We start from the raw sequence: 20,940 nt of genomic DNA on the forward strand, positions 1-20,940 counted from the left end.
CTACATCTCACTCACACTGCATTCTTCATGGGTCAGCTGGCGGCTCACCGTGCTTGTCCTTTCCCTGGGCCCCAAGCGAGCAGGCAGCCACCGCCGGATCTGCCCACTGCTGTGGCAGGCTGATAAAGAGCGTGTGGCAGATGACTGACCTTTAGGGCTCCTGCCCAGAAATGATGCCTGGCACCTGTGTCCATGTCATTGGCTTGTTAAGTCATATGGACCAAACCTAACTTTAAAAGGCAGCAAAGAACAAATGTTCTCTACTATGTGATTGGAGTACAAAGGACCAGAAATACTGGTGGACGGACACACAGCTTCACTCAGCACAATTCAACAGCTGGGAAAAAGGTATCGCCCTCAAAAAGCACTGACCATGTCTACACATTTATATCTTCGGCATAGGCTAGTAAAAGGAAAGCTGTCTTATTCATCAACATTTCCTAATGAATCTTCCCCACTGTGCTCTCTTTTTTCAAAAGTTCCAAGTACTTTGATAATCAAATGCTTAACCAGATGGAAGGAAACAAAAAGCTTAAAAATATGGCTTGTTAGTACCATGTTAATATTCTGGATTTCCACATAATAAGTATGCAGTCTGCTTTGATGAAGTCCAGTTGTAATGTTGATCATAAAGGTTCTCCCTAACTCCACGAGCATCCTTGTACAAACACATGACCAGCATAGTCACTGAGCAGGAACAGAGCTGGGTTCGCTCCAGAAAATGAAAAGGATGTTCAGAGACACCATAAGGCCTTTCTGAGCCGTCTGAAAAGTCTCTCAGCCATCAGACCGTGCTGAGTGGGCCAGGAGCCGTGCTCTGTCAACTGCAGGCTTATCTGCTGTGTCTCAGCTGCGCAGAACAGCCAAGCTTTGCTTTGCCAATGACTGAAGATAAATAAGAAACCCTCACCACCACCTAATCAGAGCTGACTGTTTACTCTTCCTGATCTAAACTATGAACTCCTTGAGGGCAGCAAATTTTCCTTAAACAAAAAACAAACAAAAGGTTTATTTATCTCTTTTTAATTTTGAAAACTTTATAGTCAGCTTTATTATGCACTTAGCTGTATGTACAAAATTAGAATGGAAATTGCACTTAAGGTTAAGTCATCACAAAACTTAAATATCATGTTATAAATATTCACTCTTTGAAATTCTAGAAGGTATTTTCAGAATGTAATATAATCCTAAGCACAAAAGAGTTATTGACTAAGCAAATGGATAAATGAATGAATGGTACAAGGAAATGATATGTGCTTACATATGCCGATAGAGCTTAGGAAATACAATTTTCGTCCCCCAAATATGTTTTATTTGAGGATGCCTTTCTTGAGATTGAGAAAGTAGTGAGGTTCCACACAGGATTCAGGGTATTCTCAACTTGTGTAAAATTCGCAGTCTTCTGCTGTTTCCCCACAGAACATTTGGGTGATCCTAGACAGGATCTAGAAGTGGGAGGCCACCCAGCCCAACTGAGTGTGGTGAACACCTGAGTGCAGGGAGGCAGGGCAAGGGAGGAGCCTCAGGAAGTAGCGGGAGAAGCTCTCACTGGTCCCTTGGTCCTTACTGCTCTGGGGCTGCTCTATGAAGAGCCCCCTCGAGGTTGGTGCAATGGCTTTGGGAAGCCTGGAGAAAGTGCTCTTCCCCTTCATCGTCTCACCTAACTTATCTGCCAGCTGCCACAGACACCCCCAGACTGGAGGGCAGCAGAATAGTGTCAACACAGTGGGCCCAGAGAGATGCAGGTGTAGGATTATGGAGAGAGGAACTATTCCCAGCCCTCTTCCCTTCAGCACACCCCTCTCCTTTTGTTCCTTTTAATTAAATCAAATGTTCATTAGAACAAATGTCTCTGTACTAGGCACAGTTTGGTTCTGATTGCTGAATTCCCCTTCTCAAGAATGGCTAGTATTGGAGATATACAGGTTGTGGAATGTTCTAGTATGTTAGCAGTTCACACCCAGGGAAACTGTGGAAGCCCCTTTCAAGTGCAATATGCATTATATTGCTGGTTATATCCTCACACATGCCTCTGAGGGAAATACTCTACCAGCTCCATTTTACAGATGAGAAAACTGAGGCACAGGGACATCAATGTGGTCAAGACCAAAAGCTAGTGAGCCAAGGTACTTGAACTCAGTCTGGTTAGAGGACTCTAGGCCACTACACTATACTTCTTCCTCTATTCCCTTCCCCTTCCTTCCATTTTTCCTTTGCAAGTGTATACATTTCAGAACAAAGATGTATACGGGTTATTCTGGGAACTGACATACCTTTCGCACCATTTATAACATTGTTTTTATAGCAAAATGCATTCTGAGTTCCAAACAGCCAGCTTGCAAATAAACTTTTGAGCTCACTCTATTTATAAGCTGGATATTTTTTGAATCTCATTTTAAATTTCAGGTAGTAAAAACAGCACTTAAAGAAGCCAGAAAGTCTGGTTCCAGAAAGTTAAGGTCCTCTGACAAATCCTAGAATTAAAAATAGTGGAGATGCATCTTACATGCCAGTTATGTTCCAAAGTCAGTTGGTAAGGAGAAAACTGGGTGTAGTCAAAATTACCTTTGCAAATCTTTTAGGAAGGCTCCACATGGAGGCCAACATACCACCTCCCAGCCTGCTTTTCCCTCCAGTGCTGTTGAACCCCAAGTGAGGTAGTCAGCTTATGTTTAGGGCCATGAACTTCAGGGTCACTTAAGCACAGTGAGGAGCTCGTTCTGTGTCAGCCCTGAGCGACAAGGTCCCACTGAAAGACAGCAGGCTCTCCCACCTTATGCTCTCTCTGCAGCAGTTGTTAGATGAGGGAAATCATCAACAGGAAGGCTTGAATTATTTCTCCTCCTTCACTGTTTTGGCCCGGTGCCTTTGTTGAATTTGAGTACGTTAAATGAACTTGATGTGACTGAACTCAAAATATGTATATGAATAAGTAAGCACTGAAAAATTTAGGGCCTCAGAAAGATCTTAAAAGCTTCTCATTCTTACTCCTTCACCCACTCTGTGGAGCACTTTAATATATAAAAGAATCAAAGGTTTCCTCGAGAATTTCCACTAGAAACATGACATGAAGGAACAGGAATCACTGGACTTGCTCAAAGGGCCTAGAGGTTCCCCAATTGCTCAAATACTGACCCTTCTTTCTTAGCTCATTTTGGGCCAGACATGGCTGGGAAATTTTATTCTATAGAGGAAGCTGTCTGATTATGAAATATCAGCTCTCCTTTTACTAAAATATGATGTCACTCATATGCCAAAGGAAGCCCACATTTTTTATTATTTTTCCAAGAAAGCAAATCCATGCCAACCAGCTACACCTTCTCACTGGCCTCTGCGTGGAGCCCTGCTCAACAGGGCCCTCGACTTTCGTGCATTTAACCCTCTATTGTTTGGCTTGTAAATCCTTCTCAATTTTTCATGATTTGGAACTCATAGGAGAAATGAACTCTTTTTTTTTTCTTCCTACATGCATACAAATAACTGGTTGCCAAGAAGATTGTTTAGGTGAAATGGTAGTGATTAAGAACCAATGACTGAAGTGGGTTAGAAGTGCCTTTCAAAGCAGCATAAAGCTGCAACACTTCTATTCCATCAGTGGTAAGGAAAGAAAATGACACATTCATTAAACTTCTCCTCTAACCAATGTACACAGCTTTGTATGGATTTGCATCATCACAGCAGAACGCCAACCACTCAAAACCGTGCAAGCAAGTAACACTTATTCATGTACTTGGGTCATCTTCATTCTGTCTGTACCCTGACCTCCCCCTCTTCCTAAATCTATCTTTCAACCATTAAAAATAGCATTAGAGAAGTAGTTTTTAAACAAACCCCTTGATCCTGTGCAAGATCTGTGTCATTCTGAAGAAAGAATTTGAGGTGCTTCTTTCATGTGGTTGGAGGTTAAGTTGCCATGGTGATGGCTTCTTGTGAAATCCTGGGGGAAGCGCATTAGGGAGACTGCATGTGGAAGCTTCATATTGGGATCCTGTGGTTATAACCTGGGCAGAACTTGATTTTTCTTAGTCCCAAACATTCTTTCCATACTTTTATAACAACAAGAATTTGCATTTCTAGCCCAAGGCTGCCTTTTCCCTCCCTCCTGTTGCTTTTAGAACAACCAAACTGAGAATCATTTTGGAAATGGCTGTGTATCAGGTATTACAAAGAAGCAAAGTTCTCATGATTTTTACAGCATTTCGAACATGGAGAGTGCCTTCATTTTCATTTCCTCACTGCTGCATTATCACTACTTTTTAAAGCCAAGGAACCTCATGTAGAGCAATTGTCAAGCACTGGAACAATTTATTGTACCTTTTTTGCATTTGCTCTCATTTCCTCAGGATAACACATATGTTTTATGAACATACATGAAGTCTGGGTATGCTTTCAGGCCCTGATCAGAAATATGAGTCAGAAATTAATAGAAAAATACAAACCATAATCTAGATGCTGCTATGTCAGCATCTTTTTGAGCTGAATTTATAGACCAGTATTTTCATTTAAGTAATTCAACTTCATCTTGTCCTTGGCAACAGTTTGGCTCTCTCAATCCTCTGGTAGGCCAAGCTGTATTTTCTAAATTGGTCTGTATTGCAATGCACTTTAATTAGGAAGCATAATAGATGAGTACAATGTGATTTCATTCAAGACTCTGTTCTATAATTTCCATCCATCTTCAGGAAAATGTTGCCCAGATATGTTTCCCATGAATCACTGACATTTTAGTGATTTTGGTGAACAGGTGTTTCAAAGCATGCCTCATTCGTTCATGCATTCACTCATTCAGTGGATATGATTGAGCACCTACTTTGTGCTGGGAATGATAACTTGATGCCATTCACTCACCTGGCTGACAGAGTTCTTAAGATCAGAACCAGTATCTAGTGGAGCAAGAAGTCTGAGGCCACCCCTGTTTCCTGGGGCTTTGTTAGCTTTGGGACTTTCTCCCAGACCCTCACAGTCATAGCTATTTTGCAAGGGCTCATCATTGCCATTCATTCATTCATCCATTCAACTGACATTTATTGGACCAGAGTCTCTACCATGCTCAAGGAATATGAAGACAAGAGTGGTCCTTGCCTTGAGAGGCTTAGTCCAGAACCTTTGGAATTCTGTTCTTGAAAGCAAAAGTGTTTTCTGATTGACCCCCCCTGCAATCAGACAGACTTTCTTTAAACTCTTCCAGATCTTTTTCAACTCCCTTTCCTCCTCTAAGCAAGGGCTTCTGAGGATGCAATTCTTAAAATAATGGCACCGAGCTTCACTTCCTGGAGGTGCTCAATTGTACAAGGGACAACAACTTTCATTTGTTGAGGATTTGTTGTATGACAGCAGCACTTCACACACAGTTTCATTTAATCCTCACAAAAATCATTCAAGGTAGATACTACAGTAACTGAGTCTCAATTTCCTCTTGTGTTATCTCTGTACTATAATCTCTTCGGTATAGAGGTGGAAAAGCTGAGACCAAACCCAGTTTTATCTTATTCTAGTTCCCAAGCTCTTAAACTTTTCAGTGCATTCATACTCTATGTCAAGTGATGGGTCCAGTTCTAGTTAGTGTCCATCTCATTTAGAAACTATGATATGCATGCCACTATTTTTATTGCTATGCTTTATTGAGAAACATATGTCTCTTACAAGTCTCTTTCAAAATAAATGTGACTCATAGACCAGGAAGAAGTGGATATTATTATTTAATGCATTTCAAACCAATTTAGAAATTAAATAAAGAACATAGCTTTTCTTGCTTTCCTTTGAATATGTCTCACATTAAAAAAAACATATATTAAGAAATGCAAATTTTATTGTTTTAAATAGTGATATTTCTACACTAAGAAATCTAAGATTTCAGCATAACGTGAAAGCATGAAATGTGTCAGGTGCCTTTGGCTGCATTTAAGTGTTTCTCTCTTAGCAGTTTAACTGTGATGTACCCAGGGATGATTTTCTTTGTGTTTACCCTGCTTGGGGTTTACTGACCTTGAATCTGTAAACTAATATCTTCACCAAATTAAAATTACAGTACCAACTACTAAAGTTCATTAGCACTGGGCAGAGCCTGAATTTTATTAGTAACTTTGGCTTAATTAGGTTTTTTAATTGCACAAAACAAAGGCACCCTTGCTTTGCCTCAAGTAAACGGGGTTTACTGTAAGGATACCTGTGATATGATAAGTCATAAGAAAGTCACAATTCATATGATCAAATATATATTTCCCAGGTATATTTGGTCTTCATCCACAGTTCCTGAAAACACCGCAGGGTCTTAAAGGAGAAATGGGTGTTTTGTCATGTTAATGAGAGACTTCTGGATTCCCACCCAAGGGCAGGGGCTGGAGGCTGAATCAGCCAATGGCCAATAATTTAGTCAATCCTGACTATGCAATGAAGCCCTCACAAAAACCCCTGAGAGAGTTTATGGCTCTCTGCTCACTTGGCTCCTGCTTCTCAGTGGGAGAGGTTTCCATGCTTGGGGAACCAAAGCGCATCCACATGCCTCGAAGCCAGGCCCCGAACTCCAGGACAATAGAAGCTCCTTTATTTGGGACCCTTCCCTATGTCTCTCTTCATCTGGCTGTTAACTTGTATCCTTTATTGAACTAGTAAACGGCAAGTGTTTTCCTGAATTCTGTGAGCCCCTCTAGCAAATTAATCAAATGTAAGGGGGAGGTTGTGGGAACCTCAAGTCTATAGCCTGGAGGTCAGAAGCACAGGTTAACTGCCTGGGACTCGTGACTGGCGTCTGGAGTGATGGGGTGGAGGGCAGACTTGCAGGACAGAGCCCTTGACCTGGGGACTCTGGCGCTGTCTTTGGGCAGGTGGCATCAAAGTTGAGGTGAGTTCTTGGACACCCTGCTGGTGTTTGGGACTCTCCTGATGTTATGTGTGGGAAGACCCTCTCCCACATACTTACACACATAGGAATTGGGTCTAGGAACCTGAACAGAGTCACACTATTATTGCTTGTATATAATACTGTTGTTGTTGTTGTTTATGAAAAAACACATCGTAATCCGTATAATGTAAAGGGCCATGAAGGACAAGAGTCTCACAAGACTCCAAGGAAAATAACCACAGAACAGCTGGTTCTCCCCTGAGGTGGGTATTGGGCAGCTCTAGAAACCTCAGAAGCAGGACTCGGTGCATCGTCCGCCTATGGTGGGTGCTTCTGTACCAGTCGTCACACTCACCTACTATCTGAGTGTCTGCTCCCTTCTCCTATACCCTCTGACTTGCTTATTCATTTCTTTGTTCCTGTTTTTATCACCTATCCTGTTCTATATGCTTATGCATAACTCATAACTCTCTTTGCCATGACATTTTTACACATCTTTTCAGCTCCAGCACGGCCTGCTGACAACATTTTCTTAGTATCAGAACATCAGATAGGTCCAGCTTAAGACCATTATCTCTGTTCAGGCAGAGTCCTTGACCTCATTTGTCATAGAAAACCGGCAAGTATATAGATACTTCAGTGCCTGTATGGATGTACCCATTCAAGTCCCAGCAAGCTTTCAGCATACATGAGTGGTGATAGCAGGAAATGGGATTCTTATGATGTTGAAGACATAGCTTTTTCAGTGCTTCCTTAGCAAGGTCATGACTGGGACATATTCCATGCAAGGAAACTAGAGATGTGATTGGTAGCATTAAGGACATGGCTAGTTTATTCTGAACACTTATTTCCATATGTGAAATTCCAGAGATGCCCCCAGAGCACTGTCATGGACAGTTGTACAAGTTGGGCTTTCTAACTGATGGTCTTCAATGTAAACTATGATATTTTTAACTGATTTTTTTTTTTTTGTCTAGTTGTTCTATCAGTTACTGGAAGTAGAAATATTTATTTCTTTGTTTAATTTTCAATCGTTTCATGTATTTTGAAGCTCTATTATTAGGATATATATATTGATGATTGTTATGTCTTCCTCATTAATTAGCCTTTTATCATTATAAAATGTGTCACTTTATTTCTGATATTATTCTTTGTCTTACAGCATACTTTATCTGATATTAATATATACTAATATAGCCTTCTTCTTATTGTTGGCATAACTTTTTCCTTCCATTTATTTTCAACCTATCTTTAATAATAAAGTGCATTTCTTAAAGGCAGAATATACTTAGATCTTGCTTTTTTATCCATTCTAACAACCTTTAGTTAGAATGTTTAGTTAGAATGTTTAGTCTAGCAACATCTAATGTAATTGTTGATAATGTTGGATTTATGTTTGGATTATGTTTTCTGTTTGTCCTCCCTGTTTTTTTTCATTGTTTATTCTTCCTTATTATCTTATTTGGCACTTTTAAATTGCATTCTTTAAAAAAATGCCTTTTATTTTATTTACTGCCTTTTTACCTATGGCACTTTGCATAATGTTCTAAGTGGCTGATTTAGGGAGTACAAATACATCCTTAACTTTTTACAGTCTAATTAGAGTCAGTATTTTAACACTGTATGTATAATATAGAAACTGCAAAAATGTAGGTCCATTTACAGTGACCCTACACCCTTTAGACTGCATATGTTTTACATTCTTAAGACAATGTTATAATTTTTATTTTGTAGAGTCAATTGTGCTTTGAAGAAATCAAGAGAAAAAAGTCATCTTTTATATTTACCCATATATTTACCATTTCCAATGCTCTTCATTCCTTCCTAAACATTTTCTTTTTTTAAATTTTGGTATCATTAATCTACAGTTACATGAAAGACATTATGTTTACTAGGCTCCCCCCTTCACCAAGTCCCCCCAACATACCACTTCACAGTCACTGTCCATCAACGTAGTAAGATGCTGTAAAATCATTACTTGTCTTCTCTGTATTGCACAGCCCTCCCCATGCCCCCCAACACTATACATGCTAATCATAAGGCCCCCTTTCTTTTTCCCCACCCTTATCCCTCCCTTCCCACCCATCCTCCCCAATCCCTTTCCCTTTGGTAACTGTTAGTCCATTCTTGGGTTCTGTGATTCTGCTGCTGTTTTGTTCCTTCAGTTTTCCTTTTTTCTTATACTCCACATATGAGTGAAATCATTTGGTACTTGTCTTTCTCCGCCTGGCTTATTTCACTGAGCATAATACCCTCTAGCTCCATCCATGTTGTTACAAATGGTAGGATCTGTTTTTTTCTTATGGCTGAATAGTATTCCATTGTGTATATGTACCACATCTTCTTTATCCATTCATCTACTGATGGACATTTAGGTTGCTTCCATATCTTGGCTATTGTAAATAGTGCAGTGATAAACATAGGGGTGCATCTGCCTAAACATTTTCTATCTGGTATTATTTTCTTTCCACCTGAAGAAACACCTTTAGCATTTCTTATACTAAAGATATGCTGGTGATAAGTTTTCTTTTATCTGAAAAATGTTTTTATTTAGTGTTTGTTTTGGCAGGATATAGAACTCTGGATTGAATTTTTTTTTCCCTAGTGAAGATGTTCTATTGGTCTCTGACATCTGGTTTCTACTGAGAAATTGGTTGATTTGAATCACTATTACCCTATTGATAATGCATCATGTGTCTTTGGCTGTATTCAAGTTTTTTCTTTACCTTTGGTTTTCAGCAGTGTTTTTTGGAAATTTACTTGTTAAAGTGTATTTTATCTCACATTCAATTACATATATGTTAGACCTTTTAATGTTATCCCCCAAGTCCTTAAGTATCTGATCATTTCTAAAATATCTTTTACCTGTCTTATTTTATTTAGGCAATTTCTGTTCATCTAGCACCAAGTTTTTTTTAGTTTTCCTGTTATCTGAATTCCAATGTTAAATCCATCTAGTGATTGTTTTCCCATACACCATATTATTTAATTCTGGAATTGGCACCTTTTAAAAATACATAGCTTTTATCAGCTGAAAGTCCCTTTTTACTCATTATGAGCATATTTTCCTTTCCACACTTGAGCAGAGTTCCAATTATTGCTTTAAAATCTTTGCTAATCCCAACACTTAAGTCATCTCAGGGTCATTCTCTGTTGGTTGCTTTTTATTTTAAATCTGGAGAATGGGTCATACTTTCATGTTTCTTTGTATGTTGAGTAATTTCAGATTATATTCTGGGCATTGCAAATGTTGTGTCATAGAGACTTTGAATGCCACTACATTTCTTCAAAGGGCTTTTGTTGTTATTACAGCAGGTAAATATTTGAATTTGAAGTGCATACTCTGTCTCTTGGGCAGCAGTTGCAATCTCATTTCTAAAATTTCAGTCTCTCCTGAGCCATTCGGAATCTGCCTTGCAAATGCATGGTTCAGAGGCCAGCCAGACATTTCAGCACAATTAATACATAGAATTTATAGTCCCTCCCTGTGGGTAAAATTGTAACATTTCCAGAATATCTCACCTGGCTTTAGACATCTGCATATCAATAGGCATTCAGAGGTGAAAAGAAGTATGGCTTTAGTGTATTTGCATCATTCCTCAGGGGTGGAGAGAAAGTTCTTCTCCATATCAATGGGTACCTGGGCAAGGAGGGCTTATCTGTACCTGAGAGGTGAGGGGAGAGCTGGGTTTTGGCTTCTTCAGGAGCAGAGGAGAGAGATGGCCCTGGACTGCAGTTTGTAAGCAATAAACGGGTTTTAAACTTTATTTCTCCCTTGACTGATTTCAGTTTTTAGAGGTATTTTGCCCTGGGATTTCCTCTCCCCGGACTTACACTCCCTGTGACTTTCTCATTACTCTGGTTTCCCTCTCACTTTCCCATGGCTGTGGTTGTCCCAAATTCTGACCTCTGATTCTTCAAGCCAGAAAGACTGCAAGCTTTCTACCAAAGTCTCAGCCACTCTGCATATCATAGACTGAGACCTTCTATCAGGCCAGAAGCCATGAAAATGGGAAATCCACCCAGGGCCATTCCCTTCCTTTAAATATCAACTCCCCTCTGTCAAGCTCTGGGATTTTGCCATGTTATAAGCCAATAAATAAGTCTGTCACTATTTCATGGGTCAGAAACAAAGGCTTTATTACTCATGGCACAGCAAGCATCATGAGTATCAACATGCTGACACTCACAGCTTGATTTTCCTTGCCTGCAAGACTCCGTGGATGGTTCCATGGGCCCAGATGGATGCCTGCACAGACAGTGAGCTGCATTTCAGGAGAGGAATACTAAGCTTGGGGAATCTAACTCTTTTACATTAAGCAGTTAACAAGCCTGCTCTTTGTCCCTCATGGAGGCCTTATGCAATCCCTTAAGATTCTTCAGTGAACATTCAACCCTGAGTAATGGCCCAAGTCATGAGCAGTCAGGACCCTACATCCCAGGAATCCAGAAAGGGAACATACAGGGACATTCAGCGCCTATGGCAGATTGTTTCTGTCGAGACCCTAGAATGTAACCTTTCTTTGGTTGTTCTTCAGTGTCTTTAGGCAGTTATTTTTTATATGTCATCCAGAGTTTATAGTTATCTTCAAGAAGATCGTTTTGATAGGAGCTTATTTGGCCATGACAGAAGTGGAATTGGCTGTTTCACCACTGTAGACCACACTGAATGGTTCAGAAAGAGCCCCACCAAGCAGTGGTCTGTGGCCCAGAGTACATACTTCCTTGTGTTGGAGAGCACCCTAACCTCAGAGCTGCTGGATCTTGTTCAGACATCTTAAAGTTAGTCCTGTATAAAAGATGAGGTAGAGGACAAGGTCCTGAGGGTCCACAGGCATGGCCTTACTGCCTTTCTTCTTTTGCAGTGCAGTGAGTCAGCATACCTGACACTCACAACTTGGATTTTGATTTAATAAGCTGAATTCCTAGGAAGGAAAATTCAGGCAACTGAGGTTCTCATAAATTTTATTATAGGAAAAGCTCTGGGCCTGATAAATGGGGGCTTCCATTGACTCAAGTCAGTACAACAGAAGCATTAGCCCCTTGAGGAAATCCCAGACCAGAATGCAAACGATGAGGAGACAGATGAATCTGCCTTATTTGCTGACACCAGCAGATGAAAACTTGCTCTCATGTTGGGGCTGCTCACAGGGCAATCCTCCCAGAGGGGAGGAACTTGAGCAGGCAGATTTTTCTGTACAAAAGGTTCATTCTATTGCAGACAAAGTGAAGAAAAAGTGGTGCCTGTTGAAGTCATCAGTCTTCCATATTCCTTAATGTACAAGCACCTAGCTTTACACTGCTCTCTCTTCCTCAGCTAGAGTGACCCTTTTAAAATACAAATTGTATCATGTCCCAGGATGCTCAAACCTCCAATGACTTCTGTAGGTAAAATTGTAATATTTCCAGAATATCTCACCTGGCTTTAGTGCATCCTCAGGGATGGAGAGAAGTATGGCTTTAGTGCATCTGCATATCAATAGGCATTCCTCAGGGGAGAAGAGTAGTTTGTCTCCATATCAATGGGTAATTACCTGGGTGACCAGGGCTTATCTGAACCTGAGAGGTTAAGGGGAGGGCTGATTTGCTTCTGCCAGAGCAGGAAAGAGAGACAAGCCCAGACTGCTGTTTGTAAACAATAAGCGGGTTTTAAACTTTATTTCTTCCTTTGATTTCGGTTTTAAAGGTATTTTGCCCTGGGATTTCCTCTCCCTGGACTTACAACTTCCCATTATGCTGAGAAAAAAATCCAAAATTCTACTCTGACTCTACAAGATCTGGCCGCTGGTGATTCCTCCAACCTCAATTCTTATCCCAGTTTTCCCCTTCAGCAGGCTAACCGAGAGATAATCGCTCCATTCCTCAAACACTCCAAACAGGCTCCTGCCTCAGAGCTTTTGCACTTGATGTTCCAACCACCTGGAATGCTCTCATCCCAGCAGTCAGCATGAGTCCCCGCACTTCATTCAGTTCACTGCTTCCTCCTTGAGATCTTGTCTGGACACACTATCTAAAATAGTGATCACTGTCATTCTTTTTCCCCTTACACCATTTATTTTTCTTTATAACATTTGTCAGTTTGTCACCACTTAGTATAATATTGTGTGTTTACTTAACTATTTGTTTTTCTGTACTCTCCACTAGAATATAAGGCCCTTGAAGGCAGGGTGTTGTCAACTCTGATACTTGATGTATTCCAGGCATTTTGGATAGTGCCCAACACACAGCTGGTACTCAGCATATATTTGTAGACTAAATGAGTGACTAAAGTTCATTAGCATGAAGAGTAGAAAGAATGTTTATAATGTTGTAACTTGGACTTCATGTTTTGAAAAGCAGATAAACAAATGACAAAAATGCTAGCCCATGAACTTCTCTGTGTCTAAAGTAAGGTCTGTTTTCAAAGTGTACTCCACCAAATTAAGGATATTTTAAAAATCTGGTAAGGGCAAATGTAAGAGCAATATTAAATAGCATGTTTCTATGCTAAGGAGTCAGCCCACTCACGTATTCAAGATCTGAAGGACAGTGGAAGTATTTGTGTTAACATTGGATACTTAAATTCCTTCCAGGAGAAGACTTATAATTCACCTAAAATTGATCCTAAGTAGCCATGAGTGCACATGATGACACCATATGATCCAAATGCCTTTGAGAAGATATGACTGAGAACATGGATTGAAAAGCATTTTCTACTCAATAATGTTTTTTTAAAAAGATGACTCTCATCTAAGGATGCTTCTTGTGGACACTTATCTTCTATTAACAGAGCCCCCAACCCCCTATATTTCTCAAGTGTCATGTCTCATTCTTGGCACTTGTTACTATCATGGCTAAGTATTCTAGGACATGAATTATATGCCCCTTTATTACTCAGCTGGGTCACCTCTATTCTGTACTTATGACATTATCATATTAACTATAACTGCAAGACATAATTATTATTGGGCTGAGTTTCATCAAGTTAGTCTCCACCCATTGTTGCAGCCCGTCTGTTGTTCCTAGCTGTGGGCCAACTACATATTCGGTAATCACATCTTCAGTTCTCGGCAAAATTATTAATAGAGTTGTTGAATAGAATGCAGTACAGTACAAAACTGTGTTGCACAGCATAAAAGATCTCCGCCCAGGGAGAAACTGATGTATAATTCAGTAAGCTTTGAGCAAGTTGCTCAGTTAGCTGCAAAATTACCCAACTCCACAGTCCATCCGGTGGGTCTCTGCCTTTTTGGAGTGGATGTTTGTTATTTATATCACTTCTCTAATCTAACAATCAAGTATATCTAATATCTAAATGGGGAATGGGTCTGTCTTTCTGTATTGCCTGAATTTTGTATAGTGAGTTGTTTTCCAAGTGAGAAGTTATGGTGAGGTTTAAACAAATTTGCTTTTGTTGAATTTTCTTTTTGCTGGTGACCACCTTGCATTCAGCCAGTTAACCTGAGCTCTCCAGTACCTCAAGGGGACTGTGGAACTGACACAGGGGAGCGGTGTGTATTTTCTTCGGTTCTTGTCCCAGCCGCAACAAAGAACTGAAGGGCAGAGACACAGTAGTGAAGCAAAGTAAAAGTTTTATTTGAAGTTACTTTAGAAGAGAAAAAGTGCAGGCAGCCTCAGGGAGGAGAGGCACACTGAAAGGTTGGAGAGAAAGTCTACACACTTAAAAGTGTGGGTGACCTCAGAAAGAGGTGCACCCTGAAAGGTTGGAGAGGCAAAGTGAAAGTTTTATTTAAAGTTACTTACAGAGAAAAAGTGTGGCAACCTCAGAGAAAGGTATGCACTGAAAGGTTGGGGGTTCCCCCTTTTAAGGATTTTTTCAGGGATGTGACAAAAGGCTAGGGGTGTGAACTTGTTAAGTGGTCTCAAGATGTTTATCTTTGATGAGACATTAAGTCTCTTCTTATCAGTCTTCCAGGTAGTTCTGCAAAATTACCTTAACAGAAAAAATTTTCTGCTCTGATTCCCTCCCAGGATAGCAGCTTCTTGGTCTGGGAGCATATCAATCAAGACTGCTTGCCCTTCCTCCAAGGTGGGCTAAGGTATTGTCTGTTTGCTAAAGAGTACATTAAGAATCTTACTTCCTAACTCCTTGGGATTTTTAAAATGCAATTTTAGCTTTAAGATGAAGTTTTCCTGTCTTTATTATGTTGTTTATAGGTGGCCCTTTTAGCAGGCCAGAGTAAATCGTACAATGGTATGATCTAATTGACACAATGAAGATATAGCTGTGCTCAGATACCTCTCCTTTCTGGAGAATATTCAAACATTCAAGGCCAAGTTGCTCCTGACCTTTTGAGCTTTAACTGATTAACTCATTAACTCTCAGTCTTTTCTGGTTTTCTAGTTTTAACTGGTTAACTCTGAGTCCTTTCTAGCGGGCTTAACTGACCTTATTCTCTTTCCACCCCGCTCATATCTATTTTCCTGCCTAACAGAATCAGGAACAAAAATATGAAATTCTTTAAAATCCAAAAGGCAGGGGAAAAGATTTTAAATACCTTGAAATCAGAGTTAGTCCCCATCCCCTTGCCTCTTTCCTCTCCCCTTCTTGTAAGGATGCAAAATAAAGACAGCCTGCGCTGGGAAGGAGAAGAAAAAAATGGGACACAAGCAAAAAATTAGATGCAGGAGAAGGGAAGCAGGTTCCCTGACTACAGCTGTAGGTCAACAGAGGAAGGAGATGACTGAACTCTACCTTTCACGATACAGGAGGAGAGATAATCTGGGGCTTGCTGCCCAGCTGGGGTTCTGGGAGGGAGCTGCCTTGCGGACAGGCCTTACTCTCCAGAGGCAGAGGTTCGGGATAGTGTGAGCAGTAGACTGGAGAGGGTCTGAAGGTCTCTTGGGCAGAGTGGCCCCAAAGGGGCTACACACAGCTTTCTGTAGCCCCAGATGATTGTAGGAGAGCAGCTAAACTCCAGGTCCCAAGTAAAGTGGGAATTTGGCTGAGAAAAGGAAAGGGCACTGAAGGATAAAGCCATCTCACTTTTGCAGACAGAACACCGGAGAAGAGAGTGGAATGGACCACCCGGTAGAAGACAGTGGAAGAACCAGACCAGAGACTCTTAGATGTGACAAAGAGGCAACTGTTCTTTGATTATTTTCAAACAGTTCTGCATTTCAAGGGAGTCCAGACCAAGCTAGATTAAAATGTAGAAGTAAATGCCTTTCCACATTCAACACTGTCATTTGCATAAACCCAGAGTTTATCATCAACCCCACGGGAAAGGAGGCCAATAGAGAAAGGAATCCTGAATGAGACTGAGTTTTAATTGCAAAATGGCTTTGAAATCATGAAATTTCATTGACTTTCCCCAAATACAATTAGAGTTCATTTTCTGAAAATGAGATCCTGAGATAGTTATATAAAAATTTCAAAACTTCCTTTCTTGCAAATGATATCCTATCTGCCATACTTTCACAGTAAGAGCATGAAAAGCAAGAAAAACAGGACTTGCTTTATGTGGCTTATCCATGCTAGTGGCCAGTTCTGGGTTGTTACCTCTTTTTCTGCTAAGTACATAATGCTGGTCTGGGAATCAGCATCAGACCTACCAGCATAACGTTTCCAGGGCCCATTCTTCTCATTTTAAAATTGAGGGCAGCTTTTATTTTATCTGTCTCTGCCCTTCAGGCACTTCTGTCCACCCAGATTTCTCTCAGACCCTTAAAGGGTTCTAGAGTCTGGGTCTCTAAGCTCATAGATGTTGACCCAGAATTCTTCCAAACAGAGGGTTTTTTGGGTTGTTTTTTTTTTAATGTACAGCTATAAGGGCTATTGTATTCTTGCCCCCAATGCTGAGTCTTAGTTCTACTTTAAACCATTTCTTCTGACATTTTCACCTTGAGAAAATTGTCCTCTGTGGAGAAAGGTGGGCTCAAAGGTTTGTTACTGGTGTCCCCAACCTCATGACATCATCTTCCCCAGGCAGTGACCGTTCTTTTCATCATTCACCTAAAACCAGGCCTGACCCAGAGAAAACATCTGCTGAGTGAATGAGTGCCCCCAGCACTTCTTCTGTGGCCCCTGGGCCTTTTCAGTGGCCCTTGAGAGCTTTTGGTAAACCTCAGCTCACTTAGCTCACTTGCTTCTGTCCTCCCAAGGGTCTCTCAGACCTTGCAGGCCTATGGACTCTGTAGCAAAACCCCAAGCATTCCTGCTTCTAGGTCACTATTTCAGTGCTCTTCTTTCAAAGTGTGCCCCTTATCTCTTATTAAACCCATTTTTAAAGAAAGGTGCAAGGAGACTGAGCCTCCTGTCACCCTGAGGAGAACCATCACCGTAGCCCAGGAAGAGGTTCCTTTGGGCCGTGCATGTGGCTCCAGCCCCTCATCCACTGCCAACACTTGGGCCTTGGAAACCTGCTCCTAGAAGTCTTGAAGTGATTGACTGGGCTTTGCAAACATTTTCTAACCAGTTCTTCAAAACCATCCCAAGATTCTTTTCTGCACACTTAGCCCCATTTGTCCCATAGGTGGTCAGTGCAGTTCTGTGTGGGCATGACATTCAGAGGCAACCGGAGAAGAGTCAAGCCAAGAAAGGGAGGAAATGTGGCTGGTGCTATTTTGCGGACCCATGTCCCATGCTGGTTCCGGAAGATTTCAGTAGTACATGGCAGAATGAGAAAAATTAGAACAACAGAGGGCTTTTTGTTTTGTTTTGTTTTGTTTGTTTTTAGATTCCACAAATAAGTGAAATCATTGGTATTTGTCTTTCTTTGCCTGGCTTATTTCACTGTGCATAATACCCTCTAGGTCTATTCATGTTATTGCAAATGGCAGGATTTCTTTTTTATGGCCAAATAATATTCCATTGTGTATATATACCACTCTTCTTTATCCATTCATCTACTGATGGGCACTTAGGTTGCTTCCATGTCTTGACTATTGTAAATAGTAAAGCAATAAACATAGGGGTGAATGTATCTTTTTAAATCTGGAATTTTGTTTTCTTTGGGTAAATTCCTAGAAGTGGAATTATTGGGCTGTATGGTATTTCTATCTTTAGTTTTTTCAGCAACCTCCATACTACTTTCCACAGTGGCTGCACCAATTTACATTCCCACCAACAGTGTAGGAGTGTTCCCTTTTCTCCCCATCCTTACCAATACTTGATATTTCTTGTCTTTTGGATTGTGGCCATCCTGACTGGTGTGAGGTGATATCTCATTGTAGTTTTGATTTGAATTCCCTGACAATTAGCAATACAGAGCATCTTTTCATGTGCCTGTTGGCCATCTGTATTTCGTCTTTGGAAAAATGCCTGTTTGGGTCCTCTGCCCATTTTTTAATTGGATTATTTTTTTTTTTTTGGTGTTGATGCATGTGAGTTCTTTATGTATTTTGGATGTTAACCCCTTATCAGATAAATCATTTATGAATATATTCTCCCATACTGTAGGATGTCTTTTTGCCCTGCTTATACAGAAGATTTTTAGTTTCATGTAGTCCAGTTTGTTCATCTTTTGTTTCCCTTTCCCAAGGAGACGTGTCCAGGAAACAATTAAAAATCAAGAGATTTTTCTAAGAGTTTTTGGTTTCATGTCTTACATTTAGGTCTTTGTGAGGGCTTTTTTTTTTTAAGGCTAACCATTCAGTGTAAAAGAATACATCTTTATTCCTTCTTAAGATAATTAAAAAATATACTTTTACATATAACACATACCTAATATTATATAAATGAGAATATATACATGATTTTAAAAGTAAAATTTAGAGAGAACTTTTCACTTTTTTGTGGTATTAAAAGGATTTTTAAATGTATGAAACCTGGGTGATAGCAAATGATGATGAGCGTTTTGTTTGCATGTTTGTTTCCTAATGTGGCAAAATAAAAGTTAGCAACATTGCATCTATTCCCCAAATTCTTTAAGAATGTTTCCTCATACTGTGCTTGAAATCTAGACACCTAGAAACTCCTAATGTTGATGAATGCCCCATAGCAGCAGGGGCTGTGTTCTGCCCAACAGTCTTCTATTCTAAGATTCACTGGAATGAGCCAGACAATCACTGAAAGAGAGAGAGAGAGAGAGAGTGTGTGTGTGTGTGTGTGTGTGTGTGTACAGCTATGTAAGCATCAGCAAAGATCTGGAATCCTTCCAGCTCCTGTCAGAATGTGCCTGAAGCTGGAATGCAATAGGACTTCCTGCAGCTTTTCTCTAACTTTCCACATGTAAATATGTACCCTAACTCAGCATAATCAGTTATATCTCTTGACAAATTTTATTTAAAATAAGCTATGAATAGTATGTGAATTTTTAAATTAAAATAAGGTGGTTAAAAAAAAAAGGTTCTTCCTGGGCTTTGTATGTTTAGATTCTTAATTAGAGATAGTAGACATTCCTTTATTTGAATGGCATTTTGAAATATGAAACACTAATGAAACTTTATATATGAATAAAAAGGTCAGGCATAAATAATTTGATACCAAGTTTTTATTGCTTTCATTCCTTCCCCAGTTTTCAACAAGTTTAATTATGCAGTTTCTTTTCCTGATGTGGATCCTTTATTCCCTGTGCAGTATTTGCCTGTATACCTGTGAATTACATTTCCTTGGAACTGGTCTGTAGTGGGATAGTGAATCCCCAGTGTGTGGGTTAGTTTCAACTAGTTTTCATCATGATCCATTCCTGTACAGGCACAGCTTTTCCACAGAGAATGTCTGGATATCTTCCGTGAAGAGTTTCTCCACCTGCCTGTATCTAGAATTCTGTCTGGAGTATCCCAACTTCCAGACTCTTACCTCAGGACTAGGAGCATACACTTTTCGCCTGATCACTTCTCTGAACCCTGGTCATTTGTCTGACTCCAGCCTTGCCCCATGCTCCCAATCTGTGCTAGAGCTTGCTGTTAAATTGCTACATTCCACTTCCAGAAACAAATCTGATCACTACTTCCTTGCTTAAAAGGCAAAACATACACAAGTCTATAAAGAAGTTTCAATTGATGATATTCAAGGACCACAATTTCAAAACTCAAAGTTTTGGTTGATAAATACAGAATAAATTATAGTGTGTTTATGACCACTGATAGCATAAGGACTAGGCATAAGAGCCAGTGAGAATGCCATTGCGTGTGACAGACTTGGTAGGCAAGTAAAAATCAGTGTCTTAAATTACTGCTATGATGTCGCCATTATGGTCTCATTATTTTTGTCTTTGTTACAAGTCTCATTAAATTTAACATGATTCACATGGCACTTAGATGCACAGAAATTATTCAAATTGTCTATTTCTGCCTTAAGAGATAAACATCTTCCTCTAGAAATTAATTGTCATTATATGTAAGTGACAAAAGTTGGAAATAAATAATCATCTGGGGACACTGAAGTTGGGGGATTATGGGAAGTAGTTGCTGTTTCAAAGCGTCGGGGTTGACGGGTTTAGAGCTATTTGCTGAGAGAGACCAGACAATTTCTTACGGAGTCAGAGAGCTGAAAACTAAGTTTGACTTCTTCCTTGCTTTCTCTTTTTTCCCCCTCAGTCCTCCATTTTTCTTATTTCCTTACCCTTCTCCTATTTCATTTTCCTTCTTCCTGTTCTCCCTCCTCCCGCTGGGGACCCCATGGCTGCTGCTTCTCCACAGTGAGCTGCCTCTGTGCAGCCATAGCACACCCTGTAACGTGCGCTGTCCCAGAGCTGCTGGGCTGTGTCCTGTGGTATATGTGGGTGGTACACATGTGGTCATCAGTACATTTCACCCTACTTGGGGCTTTCTAGGACAGCATGGTGAGCATAAAGAGCACAGCCTTGGAAATAGACCTGGGTTCAAACCATGCCCAGGTTTGGTATTTGTTAGGAACTACTCAACCTCGCTTGCAAAAGGAGGGCAGTAATGCCTACATCAAATGATTGTCCTGGGAATTAAATACAGTGATAGATTTGAGTGCCTAGCATGATGACATAGCATGTGTTTGATAAATATGAGGTTTCTTCCTTTATCTTGTTCTGTGTTTAAAGTGTTATCTATTTCCCTGTACCAAACACTATGCAATATGAACTGACAGCAGATCCTATTCTTAAGGGCCTTATAGTCTGGTCAGATGATATCACACTGGCCATGGTGGCACCAGCCACTAGGTCATAGTGTGGAAGGCCCCA

At 40.3% G+C, this 20,940-nt stretch overlaps 1 protein-coding gene across 4 annotated transcripts in view; it reads left to right on the top strand.

Annotated features, from left to right (window-relative positions):
* KCNAB1 (potassium voltage-gated channel subfamily A regulatory beta subunit 1) overlaps positions 1 to 20,940 on the top strand; it is a 384,525-nt gene that overhangs the window by 171,556 nt on the left and 192,029 nt on the right. The window lies entirely within an intron of this gene.

This window comes from Manis pentadactyla, chromosome 1, assembly GCF_030020395.1.
Source record: "Manis pentadactyla isolate mManPen7 chromosome 1, mManPen7.hap1, whole genome shotgun sequence".
NCBI classification, from domain to species: Eukaryota; Metazoa; Chordata; class Mammalia; order Pholidota; family Manidae; genus Manis; species Manis pentadactyla.